Raw genomic sequence first — 17,247 nt, 5'->3', positions numbered from 1 at the left:
AACACAACTTGAAAGAAAGCAATAGGTTATAACTTCAAAATGTTTCCAAGAAAATTGCAGTGTGCTGCAGGACTCAGTCATCCAGGCTCAGACTGGACTTGAAGGAGACTTTATTTGCTTGTTGCCTTTTCTTTTACAAGGATTCACTAATTCTAGTAATACCTTTACTAGTAATTTTCCTTTGCTAGAATAGTGTTTTATTAGCTTATATTGTGTCTTTGGCTCTGGCTCTTTTTAGAAATTATAAATACAGTCAATAAACTGAGATGAAGTGCACGAAATTTAGCCAAGATGATCAGAGTTACCATGTCTTTCATAACTTCCATCATGTTTTGATCTATTAAAGCATGTTTTCTAATGTATTCCACAGATGTTGCCAACTATGAATGAATGTTTCATTCCTCCTGGTGTCTAGAGGTAGGATGAAAGAGTGATAGTGTAGTGTTTTAAAGTTGTGTGATTAGATTTTTTTTTAAAGAAAACTATTTAGGAACAGAATAGAAAAAGAGACAATTTTTTGGATTTTCATGTGTATGCAGAAAGCATCAGATGACAGAAATCCTGGCATCCTGTTTTGTTTTGTTTTGTTTTGAAAATTTCAGTCATCTTGACCTCATTTCCCTTGAACTTAAATTGGTATTCTCCACCTCTGAGGAGAAACGTAAGTGTTTTATATTTCATTTTTCTTTGTCTGCTGAGGTATATAAGGGTTTTCTTAATGGATATATATTGAAAAGTTTTAAAAGGAAGATAATTTTATAAAATAAGTTAGCACACAGCTATCAGACTTGACTCTTCAGATATCAGAACATTGCAATTTGAACAGCCTTATTTCCTGCTGAGCATAAAGGAAAGACAGTCCTGTTTCTTTGCTTTTCTAACATTTTCCTAATAATAAAGTTCATTTTCTATCATAACGTTGTTCATTTTGCTAAAGTGACTAAAATAATTAGAAACGTAAGAAAATACAGATTGTTAAAAATCCTACCCATTTTTTTCTTTCTTTCTACAAACAGTTTTTAATGGGCTGCTTTGAAACTTGGCACATAGCACATTAATCCAGTCTAACTCTTCTATCAAGCTGTCTGTGTTTCTTGAACAGATTCCCCCCAAAACTGCGTCAAAACCATAAATTACTGGATTAAACTTGTTGGAAATGATGAAAGCTGAATTCATGTACATACATGTGGTAGTACAAATGGATTCTTTTATAATTTAACTTGAATGAAAGCAATAAATTTGAAACAGGTTTAACTGATGATATTGGTAATCCACAACATATTTCATAAATTTTGTTGAATGAACATTGGGTTTTGCTGAGTAATCTCCTCAATTAAGAATGGGACAGATAATTCAAACAATCTGCAAAACAGCAAAACAATATCTCTTTCAAATGTTACGCTACATAATAGTTACTCTCACTGGTTCTTTTAATAATTAAACCAATTAAACTGCAAAGTATTTTTAACTTTTCATTGGTGTAGCAGGCATAATGATTATTGTGTTTCTGTATTCATTGTGTCGTTACAATATCATTGCTATTTTCTGAGCTATATCCTTCTTACTGAAACCTAGGAAGTAAAAACCAGTTGTAGTTTACAGTTCTAAAGTAAACTCTTTTAGGAATTTCATGATGCATTTTATTCCAATTTTATTTCATATTCCATGAAAACTGGCAGTTCAGTTATCCAAAATATTCATGGTCTGGTAAATAGCTGACTAAAAGACAGCCAGGTACTATTACTGAATTACACTAGAGTTTCTCAAATATTGAGTTCATTTATACTGTATGTAGCATTTGAGTAATTCTAACATAATCTCAACTTCAGTTACACATGTTTTTATGATCTCTCTTCAGTTTGATTTGCCTTAGATCAGCTATAAAAAGGCCTTGACTTACAACAGTTCACTTAATGACCATTTGAAGTTGCAACTGCACTGAAACAAATGACTTATGACCATTTTTCACACTTATGACCATTGCCGCATCTCCATAGTCACGCGATTTATTTTTGGATGCTTGACAATTGACTCAAAAGCAAAATGAATGGGGAAACCAGATTCACTTAACAATCTGTGTTACTAATTTAACAACTGCAGTTATTTACTTAATAAACATGGCAAGAAAAGTCATAAAATGGGGCAAAACTCACTTAACAATTTTCTCACATAGCAACATAAATTTTGGGCCCAATTGTTATCATACATTGAGGATATATATACCTGTATATTGCTGAAAAATCCTAAATCCATTTGGTAGGTGGCTGCCTATCCTTTCTATACAACTATTATTTGCATATTTTACAGAAATGCAAATAATAGGAGAGTGTCAGGCAATCAGAATTCAAGCTCTAAAGAAGGGAAATTTTCACTTTTGCCTCTGCTATGTTGATAATTTCGTCTCTGACTACAGTTGCTGTTTGTAAGCTGTCTTTTATATTGTATTGTGTGCACATACTTTAATTGCTTTTTGTGATTAAATACATAACCTGCACTTCATTGTCAGAGAATATACTAATTGTCCATTCAGCACAAGTCAGCTTAATAGATGTGATACTTAATCAGGAAGGTATCCCTCAAGGAATTCCAATGTCAGATAACGGAGAAAGTTTCAAAACTGCCCACATTTACTACAGTGTGAACATTAGAATAAGTTTAAGCAGTTGGGATGAGTAATTAGGAATGTAAAGAGGTAGTTGAAGATGCCTTGGCGTAAATTTATTATACTGCCATTCTCTTTTCTCAGTGTACAAACATGCAAGATATGTGTTAGAAGTATATTGCTATGCAAAGAATAGCAGCCTTATTCTGGCATTATGCATTTACATGTTAACATTGTGAAAGACTGAAGTGACACGCCTTAATATTTGATATTTTTATCATAAAGCTATTATAAACTACTATTTAAACATATCTATTAATACGGTTAAATTATTCTTCTTAAACATTTATACTAAGAAGCAGTTGAAACAGCTATAGAATTTGTATTTTAGAATTTAAAAAAAATGTTGTTTTGAATATAAATTCATCCCATATAGAAAATAGACCTCACAGAAATGTAGATGAAGTAAAATTTAAACCTGACTCTTTGTCTTTTGCTAAAACTCTTTGACTATTGTTTTATTTTATTCTTTTGCTATGATTTAAAATAACACAAAGAACAAAATCTAAAAAAGAATTATTAAGTTCAGAAGTTCTAGCTATCCAGGAAAATGATTATTTTTAATATTCTGTGGAGTTTCTTGCTGTACTAAAAAAAATAATAATCCAGCATACATTATTTCAGAAAAGGAGCCAAGAATCTTGTGAGTTATTTATTTGTTATGGGATAAAAGCTTCAACAGATGACACTATCATCAACTGATGTATGCAAGTGTACAGAAAAGCAAAATGCATCTTATATTTAGAGTAGAAAAGTCAAAGGAATAGTTAGTGGGACATGAAATATAAAAAATTAAAATCGAGGTAACTGATATCCACATTCCATGAAACTACTTCATAATTTTAAGCATTTTGTCACTGTCTCTCTCAGAATCTGGGCCATAACATCTGACTATGATCCCCAAGGAACTATTAACTTAAATAGTGGGGAAATTGCTGAAATCTCAGAAAATGTTTTTAACCTGAGTTGTGGAACTACAGATATGAAATTTTTGAAATTTCATGAGTTACATCTCTCTGGCACATTTTCTGCCTACTTTTTTTTTTTTTAAAAACTGATTTATTTTATTTATTTATTTATTTATTTTGCTTTTAAGGTTTGCACCATTTGCAAGCTCCCTAGCTCTTTGCCAACCAAGCTTTATTTTTCAGAATTAAAGTTTTATTCGCTGTTTATTGTTTTTTTGAGTTCATTTGATTATATCCTACATACATTTATATCCATTTGTTCTGATCTTAACATCAATCGTTTTGGTAGATGCATGATCAACTTATGACATTTTGAGAATCACATGTTTCTCTACTTATTATATATTTTATCTTATTATACTCCCAATAGTTTGACATTTATTGTACTCCCTGGCCTGCCCTTCCCCCATGGTAAGGCCTACGTCTGAACTGATTTCACAGTTCTTGCTGTAAAGAATCCTTCCAGACAAAGCTTTCATAGCACAATCAACTTGCCTCAGTCACAAAATGATGTCAGCCCCTACTTTTCCAATCACACTGGTTTTTTTTTCCAACAAAAAAGGAAGAAAAACCTAAACAATTACACAGTACAAATGAACAATAGTGCTAGCAGCTATTCATTCCAAAATGAAACCCCTCCAAAGGTCAAGGAAAAGATATTCCGTACCTTTAATTTTCCACTCTATGATATACTTTTTGAGATGAAATGATCAGACTATCACAATGTCTTAGAAATTGTTCATAGCTTTAATCGCCACATTGTCATACAGGCTATTTTAATTCTCACGCTTTGTGTGAAATATTTTGGAGCTACTATTGAAAACAGATAAAATCCCATTTTTTACAGCATTCTTTCCTTCCTTTGTATCATTGTGATCCATTCCCATATTAATTCTTTAATTTTGCTTGAATGCTATTAATAATCTTCTCATCGTTCCCATCACCCATCTCCTTCCACTTATGACTGTAACTTTGTTGCTTATATCCTTACGATTTATACTGTAATTGATTGTTTCCTGATTGCTAAATTGTATCCTATGACTATCAGCAAGCGTTGTATCATTAAGTGTTAAACTTGTACCCTATGACTATCATTAAGAGTTGTAAGTGTTGTACCTTGATGAAGGTATCTTTTCTTTTATGTACACTGACACCATATGCACCAAGAGAAATTCCTTGTGTGTCCAATCACACTTTGCCAATAAAAATTCTATTCTATTCTATTCTATTCTATTCTATTCTATTCTATTCTATTCTATTCTATTCTATTCTATTCTATTCTATATATTTGGGAGAAAACCAGCATTGGATGACAGAGTCCATGCATTGAAAATCATTGTGCCATCGCATATAAGCTGTTCTGGATTGTCAGCACAGAGCACAATTTGGCTCATTTTTCTTGAATTTTAGTATGCTGACTTTTTATTCCAGAAACATTCTTAGCATTAGGGGTTTTCTCAGTAACAATTCTAGTAACATTTTTAATTACCAAGGAGTACTTATCGTCCTTCCCCCATACTGTTTTTGGAATAGAGGGAGCCACTGCATTACAGCAGAGGCCACGAACCTGCCTGATGAAGCACGGATGAATATAAAGTATTCCCTTGAGCTTAACAGCCATTATTAATGTGCATCTCCAATAGGCATTTTTAAAATTCATTGAAAGGTTAAAGGACAGACTTTCAACCGTTGTTTTGCATTTTGTTTGGGGAGATTAGTTTTGTACATTTCCACAAAGGAAGTGTGAAAAGATACCAGCAAATTGCTTTCCATTAATTACATCTGCTGCATACAAAGGAATTCACAAAAAGGAAAGGAAAGGAAAAAAAAAATCCTTAGCTGCCCATCACCATTTAAACTTGGTTTTACCAGCCTGACCAGGCAGAATGTGATGGCTTTTTACAAAATTCCATTAAAATTTGTAGAACATCAAATCTACATTAAGCAAAAGAAAAGAACCTTAAAAGAAGTCAAGTGCCAATTTCTTTCTCTACTACTAAGAGCAGGAAATACATTTTTTAAAAACTGACTCACTACTGAGTGGCTAAAATTGATGGAAGAAATGGAGGCTCTTGACAATCTAATTTAAGCATAAATATCTGAATTTATTATTATAATTATCTTAAATGTAATATGTAAAAAATTTTCACTAAACGAATGATACTTTTTCTTTTTTTCCTTTGGCACCAGGAAACAGCAAGCCTTCAAATTTCTGCAGCAGAAGAGGGTACAGCAGAAATTATGATGGCCAGTTTTATTTATTAAGGCAAATTTTGAACACCAAACAACCCTCTTCATCCAGCATCTTTACTAATTTTGCTCTTTCAGGTACCTTTCCTATTACAATAATCAGATTTTGCAAGCAAGTTTGCATTATATGTATCACTAAGAATTACAACAACTTCTTTCTAGTTACCACTGTTTTAGCTTTCCATATATCTGGATATGGAGAGATCTTTAATATAATTGGATATAGATAATTTGATACCTGGACCTCAACCTATATAATTTCTATTTTATAGATCATGATTCCAATGATAGCATTAAAAAAAGTGTCCCCTTTGTAGAGAATTAAGCCAACTAAGATCTTACCACTAAGACAGGGTGGGCAATTAATTTTCCCAAGGAGCTACATGAGAAATTGAGACTGTTGTGGAGAGCTGCTGCTGTTGCTGCCCCACCAATGCTCCACCCCTAAGTGATGCCACCCACTCCCCGCTGCCAACATCCTGTCCCCAATTGTGCTTCCCCATCCCTGCCACCAATGCCCCATCTCCCCCAGCAACCTGCTGCTGTGTGCCAGATTGGAACAGTCTGCGGGCCCACACTCCTTTGTGAAGTAGTTTTGAAAAAAATGCTTCACTTCTGCACAATCCTACTAAGTTCATACTGAGAGCAAATTCCATTCATAGCATCTGACATCAGTTCTTTAGCCTTATTCAAGCCTTATTCAATATTTTTGCTGTAGTTGCTAGGAAAGAACTTACCATGATTGTAGTATCACATTGCAATAATATGCTATACACAGTCCCAGAGTGGAAAAGTCCCAAAGGCATAAAATGCTCAGGTCTGTTCTAGAGGTATTGTTGAATCCTAATACTTTAAGATACATGCTACTGATTTAATTGTTCCAGATTTTGAAAAGCAACAGTAACAGTTCAATATTTCTTAATAGCAATAGTACTTAGATTTATATGCTGCTTTACTGTGCTTTACAGCCCCCTCTAAGCAGTTTGCAGAATCAGCAGATTTCCCCCAATAAACTGGGTCCTCATTTTACAGACCTCAGAAGGATGGAAGGCTGAGTCAACCCTGAGCTGGTGAGGATCAAATCTCTGGCAGTGAGCAGAATCAGCCTGCAATACTGCATTCTAACCATTGCATCACCACAGCTCTTATATTATAATGTAATTATAGCAATAGCACTTAGACTAATATAACACTTCATAGTGCTTCACAGCCCTCTCTAAGCAGTTTACGGAATCAGCATATTGCCCCAACAATCTGTGTCCTCATTTTACCCACCTCGGAAGGATGGAAGGCTGAGTCAACCTTGAGCTGATGAGATTTGAACTGCCGAACTGCTGCTAGCAGTCAGCTGAAGTAGCCTGCAGTACTGCACTCTAACCACTGCGCCACCTCGGCTCTACATTATTAATGCTTACAATAATTGAACAATTAGCCTGTTGCAAATTCAGAATTTACCTGAATTGAAGGTAACTAAAATTACAATGGTCCTTGCCCCAAAGCATGATTAGATAGAAAGAATGTGAAGTAACATTTATTACTAGAGAAATCAGCAATGCAAGGAGGGAAACAGCAGTTGAAAAAAACCCACCAGACTCCTACCTACATATATAAAATTATTTAGAAAAAATATATATTATTTGACAAGCTGTGACACAGAAGTTGCAATATAATGATTTCCACTAAATCAAAATAGTAGTTTGATACTTCTTGACAAAGTATTTTGCATCATCTTGAAACTACAGCCAGTAGTTCCAGTAGCTGTGAATGTGTAACATCCTCAAAGGCCTCTTTTAGCTACAATCACTGTGGGAAGAAACAGAACAAGCAAAGCAATGAAGCCACTGTGCTTTAGTAAGAAGGAACCCACACTCCTTTGTGAAGTATTTTTGAAAAAATGCTTCACTTCTGCACAATCCTACTAAGTTCATACTGAGAGCAAATTCCATTCATAACATCTGACATCAGTTATTTGGCTTTATTCAAGCCTTATTCAATATTTTTGCTGTAGTTGCTAGGAGAGTACTTACCATGGTTGTAGTATCACATTACAATAATATGCTATACATGGTCTACCATATAGTTTGGCAGAAGTATATGATTACTTCCCCTGAATGCACTACTTTCTCTTAAGAAAGTAATCTCTTGAAATGGAAATAACTTGATCCTACTAAGTTGTGGTTGCATATTGTTCCTGTTGTGGAATAAATTCTGCTCCAACTACACAAAATGAATAGAAGGGATAATTTCTTACCAAGGCAATACATAAATGAGGCATTTGAATATGCACATTTTAAGATTTTCTACATGCTATGTATTCATTACATTGAAACATTTATTTGCAACCGTAGGTTATAGCACTCATCAATTTTTGGCATACATTCTCCCGGTAATAACTAACCAGTCTTTTTCTACCCTGAAGATTTTAATCTGTAGTAAAGATAAACTCAACACTATTGCTACCTGTAGTTTTTCTATTAATTGTACCTCAGTAATACAGAATATGCTGCTATTCAATTTACTTTACGTCTTTCATCTAACCTGATATTATCATAATCCTATGAACATATAAATCTCTGATTAAGTAGAAACTTTGAACATTTTCCTAGTCAATTATGACAAATATAATGATAGATAGCCGAGTTTGGGAAGTTTGCAGTGTCATCATGTGGGATTCCAGATAAAAACTTTCCCTCCCTTCACTTTAGTGTCATAAATCCTTTTGAATTAAGCATTTTGATAAAGGCTTTTTTGAATGGAAATTTAAAGGCAACCTTGAACTAATAGTGCACGTCTTAACAATAGGTTAATAATTATCAACTATTCTTAAGTCTTTTTAAGTGCTCTTGAGATAAGAACTCTACCCTTTGTTGTCTTGAATGCAGCATACATTCAAGAATCTTTTTCTTCTCAGGTATGGAAGAATAAAATTTGAATAGTGAGAATAAGTCCGGGTGCTTCTATAATCATGAAAACAAATTAATTTTTGTCAAAAGCAGTAGTTGCTACTATTAAACTATTAATAATGACACAAAGTACAGGAAATACAATATTTAATATATATATATATTTACCTTCATGCAGGCTTTAAAATTTCCTGTTCTTTGGTAACGTTAACAAAATTCAAAATCAGTTTCATAAAATGCCTGGAGTAGGTCTGCCATTCTCTCAGCTGAATAGGGCTCAATAACTCTCAAATTGTTTTAATTCGAACTGATACCTATCATGTCTTAATCTATTATTTCTTTCATTTGGATTAGGCATGATTAACATCATGAATGAAATTCCTCCTTTAGCACATCACTGACATGTGACAAGGGATAACAAGCATATCCATTGCTCTTTCCTACAGTGCTTATAGTTATTGCACTTTTAATTCCATATCGGTTTCATCATGGGTGATTCATATAATTCATCCATATCATGGGTGATTCTATAATTAAGTAGAAAAACTGATGAATTGCAAAGACCTAGAATACCCTGCATGATCTTGACAATCTGATACAAATAGCTAGAGGCAGAGGTGGGTTCCATGTATTTTGTTTTTATTCCAGCAGTTTGCCACATGCATGCTCGCTTTGTGCGTGCACCTTCCGCGCATGCACCTGGCCTCGAAAACATGACTAAATAGGACAGCCTATCACCGGGGTGCAATCGCCACTACTGGTTTGCCTGAACCGGTCTGAACCAGCTGAATACCACCACTGTCTAGAGTTAATAGTGTATGGCACCAATGATGTAAAGAAATCTAGTTGAGTGACCCTGAAACTCCAATTTATTTACTCGCTAGCTATTGACTACTTTACTATGAGCCTGCCCAGAGATAAGATCAGTAGCAGAGGTCCTATAAAAATGACCTCATTTTCTGATAGTTAGTCACACAGAAAGAAAGCTTCTGTTGCATTCCCCAAGCCAAAATGAATTCCCTTAAAAGCTGTTTTTGCCTTTTGGGAAAAGCTTCTTTAGCCAGAGGTGTTTTTTTCCCCCCCAGCTTGAACTGGTTTATAGAGATTCAAAATGTTCATGTAATATTTTATATGTTTTATATATTTATATATACATTTATTTGTTATTGTTGTAAGCCGTTAAAATATGTCATGGCTAGACAAGTGAAAAGTGAATAATAAGAAGTAAAAAGTCAAAAGTATAATAGGAGGTTTCTGTTGTTTTTTTAACAGAAAGCTGTTCCATGCACCAGGCCAACTAGACAGATTGTCTTGAAAGGAAGAGTGTTTAGATTAGTGATGTACTTGTAAAAGTTCTGGTAAAAATGACTTAACCCTTAAAGGGTTAAAACTTAAAGGGCCGTGGTGGCTCAGGCTGTAAGATAGCCTGTTATTAAAACACAGCAGCCTGCAATTACTGCAGGCTCGAATCCCACCAGGCCCAAGGTTGACTCAGCCTTCCATCCTTTATAAGGTAGGTAAAATGAGGACCCAGATTGTTGGGGGGGCAATAAGTTGACTTTGTAAATATACAAATAGAATGAGACTATTGCCTTACACACTGTAAGCCGCCCTGAGTCTTTGGAGAAGGGCGGGATATAAATGTAAACAAAACAAAAAACAAAAAAACCCAGGGATTTTACAAACTTTTTGATGGTGTGCTCTCCAATAATAAAACTAATGATTTGGGGGACAGCGGGTTGAGTGTTAGAAAAAAAATATACATTTAGTCTTTTCAATGGTTCAGTTTCAGTCTATAAAATAATAATATAATTTTGTAACTTCATAAAATAATGTCTTTTCATTGGAAATTAATAATAAAGCTGTTTAAATCATATGTTGTGTATATATAATAGAAAGGATAACCAAACAAAGGATCATGGGAAAATGGGAAATGGCATGCTTAATTTGTATAATTCTGCCTACTCTTATTTCTTGTTTTACATGAAATTTTGAATTGATGCATGCTATTTAAACTGTGAAAAATCTTGTCTTGGCTTTAAGTTTGTGTAGGCAGAATAGAAATACATTTTTGATTATGCTTCCATAAAATTTGGGATTGTTCTTCAAATTTGTTTGTGATCTACTTTCCAGGTAGATACAGATCACATTTGAGAAGCCTTGATTGAAGGATAATTAATAGATTTATATTCCTTTTACAATATTACTACGTGTAATAGTATGTAGTAAACTAATGCAGTCTTCGGGTGTGTAGATTAGTAATATATGTAGTAGTCAGAATGAAAATGTATGGAACAAAGAAGAATGGAACAGAGTAATCTCTAAATAACAATTATTTTGAAATGACAGGGATATTTTAACAACAGATTAGTGGTTATCATACTCTTTGTAGGTAAAGGAAGGATAGTATTTAAGCTAGTCTCCACAGGATCACTGTGGATGCTAGGCCCCAAAAGATTGTCATGACTAGAGAAATATAATTTCAAATTTTAATTTAACCCTTAACCATAGACGTACTATTTCGGCTACGCTATTATGGACATAAGGTTATAATAGTTATGGACATAACTATTATGGACATAAGGTTATAATAACCGCTCTAGCTGCTGGCTGTAGTCCAGTTAATTGCACTACAATATTGTGACTACTGGTTCTGGATCTATGGCTTCCAAAAGTGCAGAAGACCATTTGAATTTGTTCATGCCATATAAATTATTGCATGACGTAGATTGTACCTGGTCATCAATTGCATCAGGTGCGTCATCATCGTTGCAGTGGGTTCCACGTCGTCTATTACAATATTTTCATTGCAATCTGATTCCACTTCACTCAGATTACTCTCTGCTTCTTCATACCACGTTAGAACAGTTTCTTCAAAGTTTGGATCATCAAATTGCACTCTTTTTGGCAGAAAACGTGGCCCCGACATTATAAAAAATATATATGTTAACAAAGATAAGGGCCTCTGTGGCTCAGGCTGCTAATGCAGTCTGTTATTAACAGCAGCTGCCTGCAATTACTGCAGGTTCTAGTCCCACCAGGACCAAGGTTGACTCAGCCTTCCATCCTTTATAAGGTAGGTAAAATGAGGACCCAGATTGTTGGGGGCAATAAGTTGACTTTGTATATAAATATACAAATAGAATGAAGACTATTGCTAACATAGTGTAAGCCGCCTTGAGTCTTCGGAGAAGGGCGGGATATAAATGCAAATAAATAAAAAAAAAGATCTGCGGTCAAGATGACCGCAATTCAACTTCAAGCCCCACTACAGAAAACACCAAATACCTTACGTAAGTGCATGCTGCATGCACTCTTATTGGCAGGAAAACAAAAGCTATTCATATCTATGAAGTATCTTTTAGAATGAGCTCCTTGCCTGACATATGGTCATTAGCAACGGTCATACCGATCTTCAAAAAAGATGACCCCGGCCTTGTTGAGAATTATAGACAATCTCTCTTTGCTGCATCATGTTCCTACCCTCTGGAACGAGCTCTCTCTGGGGCTTCGTCAACTCCCCGACCTCCGGACCTTCCGCCGCGAGCTGAAGACGTTGTTGTTTCGAAGAGCAGGACTAGCGTGAACATAGTTTTAAATTGGGGTTTTAAATCAGGGGTTTTAAACGGGGTTTTAAATTTGTATTTAAAAGTTTTAGGCCATCAATTGAATAAGTTTTCTATACTGTTTTTAGCTGTTTTATATGTATTATATGTTTTCTGTTGTTTTTATTGGCTGTGAACCGCCCTGAGTCCTTCGGGAGAAGGGCGGTATACAAATATAATAAATAAATAAATAAATAAATAAAATAACCAGAATGGTCCATTTCTAAAAATGGACATTTTGGAAAACTGTTGCCGTCACTATGACCACAGGTCTGTGGTTATGGTTAAATAGACAAGCAGCTGATGAGTTAGAAAAAAAATGAAATCAAAGAGACTCCAAGATAGCATTATATTAATCAGTAACTTCAATTGTCATCATGAAGTACTGAAACACAAATTTCTTTTCTAATAAAATTGTAAAATTTCTAGATTTGTGAACAGTTGTGGCCTAGAACATTTGTTCTTAGGAACTCAAGCAAGACATAGAAGGCTGAGTAATAAATTTTCTTCTAATAATATTTCTTACCCCTTTTGCTTAAGAGAAAATGAAACATGGCAATACTTTCAGCTGCTGTTGAAAACTAAACCCCACCTTGTCACACATTTCATATTGCTAGCTTGTGAAAACTTTCAAAATTCTAGCCACAATAACAATGTTGTTGAAATATGTCTATAGACATTCCAGTTGTTGTTCATGATTGAATTGCTTCCCTGGGCTTCACAGTCCTCCCCATCCCCTGAAGGTAAAATAATAATTAGGGAAAGGGACCCTAAAATGTCCTTGTGCTTTAGAATTGTTAGTTGCGTGTGCTTGGGACTAAGTGGTCCTTGGCTTGAGTGAGAATAAAAGTTATAGCTTTGATTTCTGTGATTCTGAAAGGCAACTGATAAGGACATGTAGGGATGCATTGAAATGTCTCCTTTTTTGGGCTGGCTCATTTAATAATTGCATTCTAGAGATCTTAGTAACAACTAATTTTGCTAACAGGTTAATGATACAGTTTGATTGCCACTCATCAAAAAAGGAATTAAAACATCAGGTAAATGAGGGTCAGGCAACTTACCCCATTTAAAATCATTGATAAAAGAGAAGAGTGTTTGGTTCCATCAGTGTATTTTAAATATATTAATTACTATGAGGGTTTTGGCTAGGATTCTATCATGCGTATTATATTCTAACTGAGAAACTGCTAATAAATGGAAGAAACACTTAGTTTGCAACCACAGTGTATCAACTTGGTAAGAAAACAAATGAAAATTAATAGCATAAAAATACTTTTATCTGAAATCAGACCTATACATTGAAAAGAAATGAAGAGCTGGAACCTCTAAATCGGAAGAGTTACAGTAGCTAGTTCACTGAACAGGAGTGAAATTGAATACAGTAGTTATACATGTCCTTTTATTTATTTATTTTTGAAATCTACTATTTAATTTTTTTTATTATACTTTTAAAAATTCAGATTACTTATGGCTCCACAAAAATATTTTTTTAAAAAAATCATAAAGTGCATTTGCCAGTAAATACAATGTTGTTTTTTGCTAATATCAGGAAAATTTGTCCTAAAGCACTTGTACCCCACTCAAGACACAGTATCTGCTAATGAGGAAAACACCGCAAGAACCTCATTGAAGTGTTTCCCTTTGTTTATCTTCTGGGAGTTTCCTCTGACATAGCATAAGATTCCCTGAGTATCAATGAGTCTGAAAATGTTCATATTTTGCCAAGAATTAAGTTGTAAAGTTTGTATGCCAACACTTTAAATTAATCTAAAATAATACAAAAGGGAATTTGCCACCTTGGAAGACTTTCTACAGCCTCATTATTATTGTCTCAATTAATAAAAGTGTTCCATATCACTGAAGCGACTTCTCTCTTTTGTAGCCAATGGATGGTGTCTCTCCAAGGATGTATATTGATAGGAAATCAAGATGTAACAAAATCTATCATTATACTTGATTCTTTGCTGGAAGTCGTTGCCTTGAACAATATCATAGTTCCCTTCTAGAACATAACTTTCATCCAAGTGCCAAGCCTTCCCATGAGCCCTACTAATTCAACATGCAAATTAAAATGTAATAAACTATCCAGTTATGTTAATCTAAACCATTGTCATCTAGCTTCCCTAAAATTGTAGAATCAGAAACAGAAATTGAAACATATTCTTCTTTGCATCTATGAGCCATTTATAAGTTTAAGAAAATTTTTAGCTCTAGAGACAGCACTCATCTGTTTGTAGAAAAGCCCAAAAGTCAATCCCTGTAATTACTAAGACCAGTTATCTGAATTTTTGGACTGCTTAGCCTTTTCAGTGAAGACAGTACTGACCTAGATGGTCCAACATTCTGTCTTGTCATCCCTTGTTTTTATGGTTCACCCTGGGATTATGATACAAAGATCAACTTCATGATTTATTTTTTTAAAAGTCCAAGTTTACACAACAGAAGGCAAAAGTAAAGCCAATTATTAAGATTACAATGATTTATACAACTTGATAATTAATATATTTTATACTGTTTCCTAGATGAGCCCCCTGAAATATAAAATAATAATTAATTCCATACAATAGGTCACCAGATAAGACAATAACAATATAAACTTTAATTAAGGAAATAATATTATTCTGTTCACTTTTTAATTTGATAGGTAAATATTATAGTACCCCTGTCTTGTGCCTTTAAGCATTAATAGTCAACTCTGACAAAAACCTATGAACATATACTCACACATATACTTATGTGGACAATATGTGCATACATGAAGAGAACATAAATGAATACAATATAAATACGTCTTTTTATAGATTTTTTTCATACTTACACAAACATTTGTTAAAATTCCCTAATAAGGTTTCTAATGAGAAGTAACGTTTCAAAATATTGGATGGAGGAGGGGGAGAAAAAACATATCACAGTACCATGAAATATATCTTTTAAAAAATTGTTTTCCTATTCGGCCAAGCAGCTATGTTTTGTTATAAATATGTGAAATTACCAGATTGTCCTGGATTTCTTTTCTTAAAAAATAAAAATGGGGAGTCACTGCATCATTAAGCTTTGAATGAATATAATGTAACTATTGAAGCTGCTTAAAATATTTCCTAACCATAAATTATTATCCAAAAATATTTTTCAAGCAGATAAAAAGAGTTGTCAATTCTGCATAGCGAATGTCTCATAAGGGGCTCATTTATGGTTGAAAACTGAATAAAAGCAGTAAATTAAGAACAGACGTAACCATAGAGAAACTGTAATCCACTGCAGATTTCTCTGGTGAATGAAGTATTGTTGTGTGGATTTGCTCTCCTTGCTTGTACAGTTAACCACTCACATCTGTGACTGGAGTGGAGTCCTTGCACACAGATGAATTTTATTCCATAAGTCCTCCCTCACAGCCTCTCTGAAATAAGCACATGCTAGTTAACCAAGCCTTCAGAAACTGCCTTTCTGTTTTGTTGGACCCTTTGCTATGGAAAGCTAAAAAAACATTCCTGGACATGAGCACAAGTTCAAAAGGCTTAGTAAGAAAGATGATGCAAAAACACTCACTAAAAATATACATTTACCGCAGTAAATACTTAGCTTTATAGGCATGTAAATTGCGACATTTTGGTTTGAATCAAAGTCCTCATCTTTCCTGCCATGCTTGTCACTAGTATACAAAATTAGCACCCTGGGGTACTTTGAAGACTTGGGAGGAATTCAATCTGGCCTTATTTCTCTCAGTTAAATAACGTACAGAGCCAATCAGATATCTTCCTTGAATCAGCTTCAGGAAATATTCCATGCCCAAGAATTTCCTTCTTCTCCCACTCCATTCACCATCACGAACCATCGGAATCCACTGGACTGCAGAGCCATGAATAAAAGTTAGTATCTGATAACTAAAATGCATCAGGAACTCAGAAGTTGGAGGCATTGTAGAATCTCATAGGAGGCATTCAGTGGTAGGTTTCAAAAATTTTTATTACCGGTTCTGTGGGTGTGGCTTGGTGGGCATGGTGTGGCTTGATGGGCGTGGCTTGGTGGGTGTGGCAGAGGAAGGATACTGTAAAATCCCCATTTCCTCCCAATCAGCTGGGACTTGCGAGGCAGAGATAAATGGGATGGGGCCAGTCAGAATTTTTACTACTGATTCTCCGAACTACTCAAAATTTCTGCTGCTGGTTCTCCAGAACTGGTCAGAACCTGCTGAAACACACCTCTGAAGGCATTGCTTAAAATATAAGACATTTTTATTTTGATCAGTATGTCACTTTTTTTATTCCTCAGGATTTTTTAACCTTAACATCACCATTTCACAGGTTGTTTCAACCCACACCGCAAGTGATTCTCAATGCAAGTTCTCAAGGTTTTGCCTAGTACTAGCCTTTTCCTTGAGTCCTGAACCAATAAAGAACCTTGCTTAAGAACAAATAGGAATTACCACCAATAAATAACTTTTACTGTTTCCATCTAGATATCAGTGGTAAATTGAAATAATATGAAGTTAGCTTTACTGCTGGGTTCCCAATATTCAGTTCTCAGCTTTTTACCAATTTTTTACCAAGTAGTAGCTAATATCTCCAAAAATGCCCTTCTTCTCCAGTAATTTTAGTTGCTGGATAAATTTGTATTATCACTGGACAGAAAGAGCAGAAGAGAAAGATGGTCTCAAGTCATCTGGACAACAAAACAAGTAGGTCTATTTCAGAGGTGAGTTTCAGCAGGTTCTGACCAGTTCTGGAGAACCAGTAGCGGAAATTTTGAGTAGTTCGGAGAACCGGTAGTAAAAATTCTGACTGGTCCCATCCCCATCTATTCTCTGCCTCCCGAGTCCCGGCTGATCGGGAGGAAGTGAGGATTTTGCAGTAACCTTC

The sequence above is a fragment of the Ahaetulla prasina genome, chromosome 3, assembly GCF_028640845.1.
Source record: "Ahaetulla prasina isolate Xishuangbanna chromosome 3, ASM2864084v1, whole genome shotgun sequence".
In the NCBI taxonomy this organism is placed as follows: Eukaryota; Metazoa; Chordata; class Lepidosauria; order Squamata; family Colubridae; genus Ahaetulla; species Ahaetulla prasina.
Note: the sequence above shows the minus strand (reverse complement) of the source record.